Genomic DNA, 12,617 nt, shown 5'->3' on the forward strand with positions numbered 1-12,617 from the left:
AATATATGAATCATTCATGCCAAACAAAACAAAGGTGAACAAGTCATTCAACTTGCAAGAAAGTTAAATAATAACAATTTTTAAGGAGAGGCTAAACAATGACCAAATCATCTTGGATTTCTAGAGTTTTGTTGAAAGTTGAATGAAAGAACAAAAAGAAATCATTAAGGGACAAACAGAACATAAGAATCTGTAGATATAATCTTAAAGGATCAAGAGAAGAGAAGGAGGAAGTTACTTAACATGCAGGCTAAATTTCACACTTCACTAAAAATGAAACAATATATTTTGGAATAGGGATAACACAATGAAGTCATGTGAAGTGGCTAAAAAGCCAGAAGAGACAGAAGGGAACAGAAGCTATATCCCATCCAGTCTGAAGGTGAGTAGACAATTAATTTCTTTTGATTTTCAAAATTATTGGGTACCATAAGCAATCAGAATAAGAGAAATGGGAAAATATAACCAAGATGATAAGATATTAAAAATAGAGCTTTCTCTGGAAAGGGATAGGAATCCTGTTAAAGAATGTATAATATTGAGATGAAGGAAAGAAATACATATATTTAGTAATTGACAGGTGCCAGATGCCATACAATTAAATTCACCTGGGGGACAAAGCATGAGAGAAGGCCACCTTCTGTCATTAAATATAATTCCTAGGACTTCATCTTATCCTAGAAGTTATGTATGGTTGGGATTGTGAGAAAGGCTTAGGCAACAGATTATGTTGCTGCTGTAGTTTGTCCTTTGTTCTCCTAGTGCAATGACACAGGAATGAGTTTGATTTGAGTAAAGGAAGGCTGTATAAAGTCATCAATTTCACTTTCTCCTCTAAAACCATCTGGGTTCAGTTGGAAGATCTATATTAGGATGACTGGAGGTGGCCCTGGGTACAGTAGAAGGCCTTGGCCTTTTTAAGCTAAGGTCTTAAACAGGTCTCAGTTTGACTGAAGCAATCCCCAAGCAGAGATTAAACTTAAGTAAGAAAAGAACCAGAGAATGGGAGACTCTAAGGTTTCTAGCCAAATAGAAACATTTGCTATTTACATTCACTCTATGCCTGTTTGGGCCTACATAATGACCAAATGGTATTTCTCCTGGGATCTATTGTTCTATGAGAATCAGACTATTTTAAATTTTAAGGCAAGCTCCTTAAGAAAGAAATCTAGCCTATAACCCCAATCTGTACTGTAAGATTTCAGCAATCAAAATTTATTTTCCTTTGAATGGAGCACCCACAGGGAAGAGTATAATACTCTATGTGGGTAGAACCACTATTTCCTATGCTGATCTCTCAACTGTAGCTTGGAAAATGCTTTCTGGAATTTTCCTTTTTTCTTGTGGATGACAGAATTCCAATCCTGGGACTCTTAACTTCATATGTACTAGAAAAAGGGGGGAACCTGATACTTATTCCACTTTAACTTTTCCTTATATACTGCCAAGAGAGTGCAGCCTGCAATTGTTCCTTCTCTTTGAACTGTTGAACAGGAAACTAAAGAGACAGGTGAAGATATGCCTGAACTCTCCACCAGGCTTTATGATCAGTGAGAAACCTATAGAACTATATTTCTATATAGGGACAAAGACATCGAGAAAGGTCACATCAGCTGACCAAGTTAGTTGTACAAAACAAATAGTGAGCCAATGAACTGATAAAATGGTTAAAAAAAAAAAAAAAAAAAAAAAAAGAATCACTCCCAAACAAGAAGTGGGCAAGCAGTGAGTATGCATGCTTAATAAGTTAACTAATATTAACTTCTTCTCCTCAAAGGAGGAATTTTCCACCATTTCTGAACACAGGCTAAATAATGAGAGAGGGGGAATATGGCAATGGGAGGACCAAGAATTCTGTCAACCCCAGCCAATTGGGATGATGTAGCAAGGACCTTGTACTTCAAAATAGGAAATGAAAGGTTCTTCTATAATCATAGATCTGCCCTGGGTGGATCACCTATTTCTTGCAAGAACCATAAGTAAAACAACTTATTTCATACATTCTTGAGTTTTTTTTTTATCTTAATAGCATATTTCTAATAATCTGAAGACTACTCTGAGGCTCTAGCAATGATTTCTTATCTTTTTATGGCTGAACCACAAGTACCAAGAATCCTAGTTAGAGCTTGTGAATTGATTAGACCAATTTATGGGATTGTACTGGCCCAGAGTCAGGGAGAATAAAAGAAGTCTTGCCTTTGAGCTCATGATCAAAAGCCCTGAACTTCACCCGACTTATTATTTGTCCTTTATTTCAAAGAGGACAAGTAATATCAAAGGCAATGTCTTGACTTGTTCATGAATTGGATTTAAGTGAGGCAGAGCTGCATAATCACCTGCCTCACTCTCTTCCAGAAAAAAAATGAAGTCAAGTTGCAAGACAAAAGTGAAGATGACTAGTGATGGCTTTGCCATCTTTAGTGTCTAACCAAGCTCTAAGCACTCCACAATGCTTGCTTCATTTACCTTCATGGCTTTTGAAACAAGTTATTCTCATCTTCCTATTATGATAGTCTTTATTTGGTTGGAGTGATTCAATGGCTAGAGTACTGAGCCTGGGATCAGGTAGACCTGAGTTCAAAACCAACCTCAGACACTTCCTAGCTGTGTGACCCTGATCAAGAACTGTTCGCCTTAATCCACTGGAGAAGGAAATGGCAAGTCATTTTAGCATCATTCCCAAGAAAAACCCCATGCATAGTATTAGTGTGCTGTGGTCCACAAAGTCACAAACAGTTGGATAAGTTTGAACAACTATCAATCAATAGGCTTAGAGATTTACTTTAAGGAGAGGTGGGGAATTACTTAATCTTCAGAAAAAGTGGCCTGCTGATAGCTAAGAATATTTTTCATATTTAAATGATTAAACATACACATATACAAGGATATTTTGAGATATGCAAAAACTATATAAAATTCAAATGTCAGGGTCCATAAATAAAGTTTATTTGGAATACTATCATGCTCATTCATTTACAAGTTGTCTATTATTACTTTCATGCTACAAAAGCAGAATGGAGTAGTTGCAACAGAGACCACATGTGGCACTCTCATCATTTCACACTGCCACTCAATAAACTACAAATCACTATGATGAGGCTTTTAACTCAGCAGCATTTCAAGTGAATGCATATTAACTGATACATTTTCTTCTATTTTTAATTTTTATTACTAATACATATCATATCAAAATAAGGAAAGAAGGAGAAAAACTTCTATTGCACTTTTTGAACTACAAGATCGAAATTTTCTGAATGAAATCTACTTCCAGCAAAAATTATGGAACATTGACTAACTTTAAATTTAGGTTTTACTGTAACTGATATTTCTTAAAGAATTAAAACTAAAATTATAAGTTAAAACATTCTTAAATACAAGACTTACATTGTGGTAATATCAATTCAATGTCAACTAACGTTTTTATCACAGGTAATTTAAACACTTCTTGTGATATCAAAGTCAAAATGAGAAAAAGCAATATGTCCATTCCTGCACAAATTTGCAATGAATATATTTTCAGAGCTCAAACTACAGTTACAGAAACTTTTTTCAGAATTTGACCCAAACACATAAGGAACTGACATATTTCAGAATCCACATTATGTTATAATTGAGGAATCCCCATTTAAACTTCAATTGAAAATCATTAAACTTTCATGTAATGACATACAAAAAAATCAAAAATCAAGTAGAGACTCATTCTATAAATACCTTTCATGTAATGAATATATTAAATTGATATGATCAGTTTATAGACTGACACTGCTATTTGGCAGTATCTATGTGAAAAGATTTTCAAAAATGAAATACATAAATTCTTATTACAATCAGCACTGTTTTTCTGTTTTTCAGTCGTTTCTGATTCTTCATGAGCCCATTTGGGGTTTTCTTGGCAGAGATGCTAGAGTAGTTTGCAGTTTCCTTTTTCCAACTCATTTTTACATATAGGAAAACTGAGAAAAGCAGGAATTAGAGACTTACCTAGGATCACACAATTTGTAAGTGTCTAAGAAAAGATTTTAACTCAAGGAGATAAATTTTCCTGATGTCAGGCCCTGCCCTCTGTCATTTGCACCACCTAGTATTTGCAATTAATTTTGATGATAGAGAAAACAAACTTTGAATCCTAGTTAATCAAAATTTTAGCCTACCAAAAAAAAAAGTATTTTACTGTAATTAATAGATTATAATACAAAAATTTTCTACTCAATCATGACCATAATCGTCATCATTATTATTGCATCCCGAGTTTCACCATTAAAAATTTGTGGATTTTTTTTTCTCTTTTGTTATATATGTATCTAGGTGATATTCTTGATTTTGTTTCTTAACTTATATATCCCATATATTTACTATTTGCTCATTTGCAGACAAATAAATTGTTTTCCCCTGGCTTAAAGCAGGGCTTCTTAAACTTTTTCTTCTTGCCATCACTTTTCACCACAGAAATTTTTATGCTACCCTAAGGTATATAGGTATATAAAATAAGTATCCAAATCAAACATTTACTGATAGCAAATTATAAAGAAATTTATTTTAAAACAGTTATTTGGTGTACATTTACCATTTATTAAAGACAAAAGCAAATTTGCATGCTAATGAGATGGATGTGCTTGTTTATTTTCATCTAAAAATTAAATTTTGGAAGAATATTTGATAATTTTATTATTGCCAAATTTTTCATGATTTCTATTTTGTATGGGGACAAGATCTAGAGTTTAAGAAGCTTTGGTCTAAAGAGTTGGGATGGTATGTGACTTGATTACCAAAGAAAGGATGAATCAGAAGTGGGACTTGAAAGTAGGTGTTCCTATATCAGCTTTCTATCTACCTCAGCTTTGTTGCCTGCCATAAATACAAATATACAAAAATAAAATATTAAATTCATGATGATATTAATAATTGGTGGCATTAAGTTGATGTGTTAGATGGAGTGCCTAGCCTGGAATAAGAAAGACTCATCTCCCTAATATTAAATCTGGCCTCAAACACCTACTAGTTATTGACCCTGTATAAATCACTTAGCTGTTTGCTTCAATTCCTCATCTATTAGATAAGCTGAAGAAGAAAATAACAAACCATTCCAGTATTTTTACCAAGAACCAGATGTAGTCCCAAAAAGTTAGATACAACTGAAATGAAAAAAAACCAAAACAACATGAACAATTAAGGTAGATCTATAGATAATAGAAAATACATCTATTGTATCATAAAAATCATAGACTAAGAATCAGAAGAGGTTGTAGAGGTCATCTGACTGAGCTTCCTTTGAATTTGGGAGCTAACATAGAATATTGAACAAAAACTAACAAAGTTTCAATATAGGAAAAAAAAATCAAGTAAATATAGAGAAATTCCAATCCACAGTATATTCATCCTTTTTTTTTTGGTAAAATAAAACCAAAAGGACATATATTTCACTCAACTTCTGACTCAAATATGACAGAAATGCATAATTCAAGAACCAAGGTAGATATAGGATACATTTTCCCAAAATCCAAATGGAGGTTGATCCAAACTATGTTTGTTATATGTGTTTAATTTTTTTTGTCTCTCTGTCTCTATCTCTACTCATCTACCCCCTCCTCTCTCACCCCATCCCTGCCTCCTGCCCCCTTTTTTTTCCCCACTCCCCTCCAGATTTCCTGATTTTGTGGTACTTCTCTATAAAAACAAAGAGATCAAGAGTACATTCCCATAAATTATTCAAACCAGGCAGAATCAGGAAGTTTGTTCTCTCAGGGATGTTAATCTAGTTTTAAAACTAATTCAATTTGTCTTAAGTCCTATAAGCTTTGAATAAACATGCAAACTTTATAGATGCTACGCAATTACCATCTACTTTTCTGCCAAGTTTCATGACTTGTGACTAATCCCAAAAATCTTTGTTTTGAAGTGACCACCTACTTAACTACCCACAAAACATGCTCTGATTTGATGCCAAGTTGGAGACATTGGGGGGGGGGGGAGAGAAGGAAAGAATGACAAAGAGAAAGCCCTTCTTTTTCACTGTATTATCCCCATACCCTCACAACTCTTATGAAAATCATTGAGTATAAATGATATGAATTTTTTCTCACATTTTGCTAGCCCTCTAGATAGATAGATAGATGGATAGTTGGATGTATTAAGATATATTTACATATATCTACATACATATATTTCTATATCTTCCATATCTATCTATAGATATAAATATATATGCATATTTATTGAAAGAGAGACAGAGAATTTTTAAAGGTAGCTAGCAGTGAAGCGAGCACCAGGTCTGGAGTAAAGAAGATTATCTATCTTCATTAGTACAAATCTGACCTCAGACACTTACTAATGTTGGCCTGGTGACCCTAGGTAAATCACTTGAACTTTATTTTATTTCAGTTTCCTTATTTGTAAAATAAGCTGGAATAGGAAATGACAAACTACTCCAAATCCTATTAACAGAGAACTTCAAATAAGGTCATAAAACATTGGAAACACCTAAACCACAATTTTTAAATTTATTTTTGTAAGCTATAGGAAGCTAGTAGTGCAGAAGAGAGTTCCAGGCCTAGAGTCAGAAAGCAATGACTATACACAAGGGTAATTTGGGGCAAAATTGGAGAAGCAATATAGGGTATTAAATAGTGAGTTGAACAAGAGTCAGGAGGACTTGGATTCAAATCATGCCTTTTACCTATACCATGTGATCCTGGAAAACTCATTTAAACTGTGATGGCCATAATCAATGTTTTAAAACTGTAAGTTGTAGTATAGTTGACAATCTGAATTGATAAAGAAGGGTCCTACAAGAGAAAGTTCAGTAAATGAATAGTCATTGTTTGGAGACTGTTCAAGAGCCAATAAAAATCAACATATTTTCCATGTCTGACAACATGTATCTATTTATGAACTTATAGTTTACCATTTCCCTCTCTACTGAGAAGATGGAGACATATTTCATTCTGAGTCTTCTGAAGCTACCATTCTAAAAATTGTCCTCACTCTTCTGATTCCTTTCCTATCTAAGCTTGCCTGAATTCTTCAGTCATCACTTTTCTTAATATTCAAGTGTCACAATTTATTCAGCCATCAACAAATCGATAAACATCTATTTTTTTTAAATAATAGTTTTTATTTACCAGATATTTGCATGGGTAATTTTACAACATTGGCAATAGCCAAACCTTTTGTTCTAATTTTTCCTCTCCTCCCCCCCCCCAGATGGCAGGTTGATCAATACATGTTAAATATGTTAAAGTATAAATTAAATACAATATATGTATACATGTCCAAACAGTTGTTTTGCTGTACAAAAATAATCAGACTTTGAAATAGTGTACAATTATTCTGTGAAGGAAATCCAAAATGCAGGCGGGCAAAATTAGAGGGATTGGGAATTCTATGTAGTGGTTCATATTCATCCCCTAGAGTTCTTTCACTGGGTGTAGCTGGTTCAGTTCCTTACTGCTCTATTGGAACTGATTTGGTTCATCTCATTGTTGAAATTGGCCACATCCATCAGAATTGATCATCATATAGTATTGTTGTTGAAGTATAAACATCTGTTTTAATGAAAAGTATCACTTTTATTTTTATTTTATTATTGTTATAAATTTTTTTTAAATACACAAGCCTTTCCCCTCTATTTTTCCCAGGGTGTTTTCTGTGTTATTTAATGTGCTCATAGAAATAAGGAGAAATGAGAAATATATATTTTTCTCAGAAAGATTGGCCTTGGAGTAAAGGTAGCAACACAAAGAAGGAGAAAGAGGACTGGTGTCATATGCATTAATTCTTATTGAAGAAACAGCAATTAATAAAAGGATACAAATAGAAAAGTCATGATATTAGGAAAAGGTGTGTTATATGTATCCACTACCTTTGAGTAAAGGGAGATAGTAATACCAAGGACAGCGCACCATGTCTAGATTCAGGAAGATATGAGTTTAAATTTCACCTAAGACACTAACAAATCTGTGAGACTTGAGCTTATCACCTAACCTATATCTGCCTCCATTTCTTCTACCTTAAAATGGGGATAATAATTACATCTACCTGTGTGGCTTCTGTGAAGATCAAATGAGATAACATTTGTAAAGTGCTTACTACAGTGCCACACACAGAGGCCACACTTTAGTACAACATCTCAGCAGATGGATTAAATTAAATTGAGAGCAACGAATAAGCCTCAGATCCATTGGTGAGTTAGAACAATGTCTACCCCAAGCAGAATGGATCTTCTACTAGCAGAATGGGTGGATCAGAATAATTTGTTCCAACTGCCATTAAGGTATCTGAACAGGCAATTCAGACATTGAAAATTTCAATGTCATCCAGTACATTCTGGATCATTGCCAACAGTTCTGATTTTTGTCTTGCCACTGGTGTTAGATGATTCCAGAAGAGAGAGACTAATCACATATATAAATAAAGAAATTAGCCCATGATGTCATAGGTCTTCTTCAAAAATGAAGAATATACAAAGTGCATACTAAGCAGTTAATGAGGGCTTGTTTTTTTTCTTCTTGTCCTTCCTTCCTTTCTTCTCCTTTCTTTTTCTTCTCTCCCCATATTCCTTCTCTTCCTTCCTTCATTTCCTTCTTCTTTCCTACTTTTTTAAGACTGTGAAACTTGGGGAGAAGCTTTCCATGAACGCTTCAAAACATAATTCTGAGGAAGAGTGTGGAGAGCAAAAGAACTTCCATGTATATTCAATAACTATAAAAATGGTACCATAGCAACAGAGACTATTGCTATCCATAACCAACAAATTGCTCATGAGCTCCCCTTGGTGGTTAAACTAGATATATTTTTTATGGCGGTGGTATTATAGGAAACTTCATTCCTGTAACTTTGTTGCATACTTATATAATTGCTTATAATGCCTGGCATTATGAACTTTGTGCTTTTAATAAATGTACTTTGATATGTTTGATATGGGTAACACATTTAAAAAAGAAAGAAATAAAAGAAAATATACAATTTTCTCTCAATAAAAAAAAAAAATTTAATTAGAACAAGGTCACAGCTAGAATACAGTAGTTCTCCAAGAGACTTCCTTTTAGTATGTCAACTGTACTCTTTAGATATTTTTCTGCCACCTGGGAAGAAATCTAAATGTGCAAAGTTTTAGAATTCTCCATTGCCAGTTTTCACAGCCCTGTTTCCAATAAGAATAAGTCCATATGTCTTTACTAATGAGATTTGGAATCAAAAAGTGACAGTTTGAATCTTAGCTTTGCCATTTAGTAACTACACTTATCTCTCTAGGCTTGTCCTAAATAATCCCTGAGATTCTTTTCAGCTTGTATTTTCTTCATTCCCAGCCCACAAACAAGCCAGATTATTCTTAAACAAATAAAAAGAGGCTATCACAGAGCAGTAAATAGCAGTATTAGAGGTAAGAAGAGGATGATCAAGGAGCAAGTTCATAAAATGTTCTTGACTGAATAAAGTTGACATGTTTGTACCAAAAGTTGCTTGACACACCTTTAATCTCCCATCTGGTTGGCTAATTCTACAGAAGATTCAACTTTCAAAGTTTATGGGCACAAACAATATCCTTTAATATTTCATTCTATTACAGCAAAGATTAAGTAGCCCTATAGAATTTAAAATGTGGTGGTTTGTGGTGTTTTTTTGGGGAGTGGGAGAGTAAAAAAAATCCAAATAATAGAAAGTAAACTAATAATTGCTAGCATTTATATAGAACTGTAAGGTTTTCAAATAACATATCATCTAATTTTTTCTCAAGACACTCCTGTGAGAGAGGTGCATTTTATAGATGATGAAACTGAGGAACTGAGAATTGAAATGAATTTTCCAGCATCACATAAACTCATAAGCAAGGCATAATTTAAACTCCTGTTTACTTAACTGACTTCAGTTCCAGCACTCTAACAACAGTGCCACCTACCTGCTTAAAAATATGGCCAAGACATGTAGTGCAAAAGAAGTTCTACAAAAGGGCCAGAAAAGTTATTTTTGATTGCTTGGAGAATTTAGAGAAAGTCCCATGAGGATTTTGCATTTAATCTATATTTTTAAAATGAACAGAATTAAAACAGTTGGAAATGAAAAGAGTGGGTAATTCCATAGGAAGGACATTTCAGCTTTAAGGAACTTTTTTAAAAAGAGAGATTAAGAGAAGATGCAAAAAGGAAAAATCTAGATCAGGAAACCAGCGCTCAGGTCAGTAGCTAATGAGTATGAAAAAGATCATCAATTGCTTATTTAAGCAATAAGAAGATAATGTGGGTACACACAGTGACATGCATGGGACAGGGTTGTTCTCCATTACACAAATTCCCACTCATCAATTTCCAAATTTTCTTCCTCCACATTTTCTCTCCATTTGCCTTCCATTCTATCCACATGGTCAAAACCTTAGTACAAGAACATTTTTTCATTACTAGCCATTGTTGATAGAATTGAGTTGGTATTATTGTTGCTTTAATGTTTTGTTTATTTCTCAGCCTCCCTTTCCAACTCATATATATATATATATATATATATATATATATATATATATATATATATATATATATATATATATATATATATATATATATATATATATATAAATACAACCCTGATGATCAGAGCATAGACTCTTGCACTGGTTTAGATGGAGATATCCAGAAGGAACCTGGAGATGTTGGACTTAATTTTCAGAGAGAGATAAGGGCAATATATAATAATCTAGAAGATGATTTTATTGAGGTGTTTTTTCTCCATTTTACAGTAATGAAATGGAGAATTAGAGAATTTAAGAGACATGTCTTAGGCAGGGCCCTCTTATCAAGGAGAAAATCTTAATGCCTAAGTCAACAAAACAAAACAAAACAAAGGCAAACTAAATAAATTATTATGAGATTTATATGATTAAAACTAGAAGGCGATTCTTTCATGTACATAGATATAATTGCACTTTAAAAAAAAAACCTAAAAGGAAAAATAAACTTTTACTATATTTGTACAATTGAAACCATAATAAATTTCTTCTTTCTGCATATGTATATGTATATACATATTTGGTTCCCTATTCTTGTAACACTCCTCTTCCTTCCCTCCTACCACTGAACTCTGGTTTCCTTAAATTGACACTATAGGAAGTCTTTTCTATAAGAAGTCTGCCCCAATTTCTTTTAATTCTAGCGTCTTCCCTCGGTTAATTTTTAAGTATTTTCTATATAGTTTGATTTGGATATATTCATTTGCCTGCCATTACCCTATTAGATTGTAAGCTCATTGAAGGTAGGACTGTCTTAAACCACTTTTCATATCCCCAGCCCTTAGCAAGGTGCCTGGCACATAATAGGCACAATATTTGTTAATTGATTGATTCATTGAAAGGCAGAAACAGAGAGAGGCTATATATATAACTCTATATCTACATATTTTTTCTATTATTATAAACATGTATATGTAATTACATATACATATATATATGTATATACAGAAAGACAGAGAGACAAACAGAGACAGGGAGAATTTAGATGTTGTCTACCTATAAATATCAAAATATGCAACAAAAGGCTAAGAAAACAGAGGTGTCTAGATCCTAAAAGGAGCTGAATCTAGCCAACTTCCTAGATTACAAATTGTTATATGTGACAGGGAGAATTTAAACCCAATTCTTCTGATTTCAAGTACAACCTGTCAATTTGTGTTTTTTCACTACATTATATAGAAGTAGATTCTGCTGAATCTGTCTCTTAGTTTAGGGATCATGTCCCAAAGAAATAAATAAGACAAAAGGGAGATAAGCATATACATCTATATCTAAGTCTAGCCACCTTCATCAAAAAATATTAATTCCAGAAATGTTTTCCCAATTTATATAAGTTGTGTTCCTCACTTTTGTTAACTCTTGTGTCATGTTTATGTTCTCTAATGTCTAATTCTTTATAATCCTATTTTGGGATTTTTCTTGGCAAAGGTAATACAGTGATTTTCCATTTCCTTTTCTATCTGCTTCTATGGTTGAGGAATTGAGGCAAACGGAGTTAAGAGACTTATCCAGGATCACATATCTAATAAATATCTGATGCTAGGTTTGAACTTATGAAGATGAATATTCCTGATTCCACGTCCAATACTCTATCCACTAGCTCTAGCTATTTCCACCTAACTGTCCCCTGCTAATTTTTTAAAGTTTTATTTTGTTAACTTGCTTATTTTTTTAATGGAGACCACAGCCCAAACAAAGAACCCAAAAACTGAGATAACAATTCACTATCAATTAAAATAATTATTAAATACCTGATTTCCCATGTTATGGAATGATATTGAACATTGTAGAAAGGGAAATCCATAACTACTTTCACTGGTCTTTATGAATTTAGTATCTAAATCAAGAAATGGATATGATATCTTTCCAATTAATATTGTCAAACTTCCTAAAATCCAGCCACAGACTACTTAGAATTCTCATAGACATAGATTCCTATGATATATGTTGACCTCAGGTTAAGAATCTTTGATCTAATCCAAACTTAATGCTAGTTGTTCATTGCTCTTCCTGGACATTTCCAGACATCCTGTTTTCAATTTCTCTGTAGCCTATTTTGTTTTAATTTCATGTTATATGCTATCTTCCCACATTAGAATACAGTCTCCTTAAAGGCAGGGACTGA

General features: G+C 33.2%; 1 protein-coding gene across 1 annotated transcript in view; it reads left to right on the forward strand.

The window, feature by feature from the left end:
- The first annotated feature begins 271 nt into the window (after window positions 1-271).
- The window catches only part of LOC141566318 (serotriflin-like), a 46,277-nt gene continuing 33,931 nt past the window's right edge, over window positions 272-12,617 (forward strand). The window contains exon 1 of the mRNA XM_074310674.1: window positions 272-382. The gene's annotated coding sequence lies outside the window, so the exon portion shown is untranslated. The remainder of the gene's footprint in view (window positions 383-12,617) is intronic.

The sequence above is a fragment of the Sminthopsis crassicaudata genome, chromosome 4, assembly GCF_048593235.1.
Source record: "Sminthopsis crassicaudata isolate SCR6 chromosome 4, ASM4859323v1, whole genome shotgun sequence".
In the NCBI taxonomy this organism is placed as follows: Eukaryota; Metazoa; Chordata; class Mammalia; order Dasyuromorphia; family Dasyuridae; genus Sminthopsis; species Sminthopsis crassicaudata.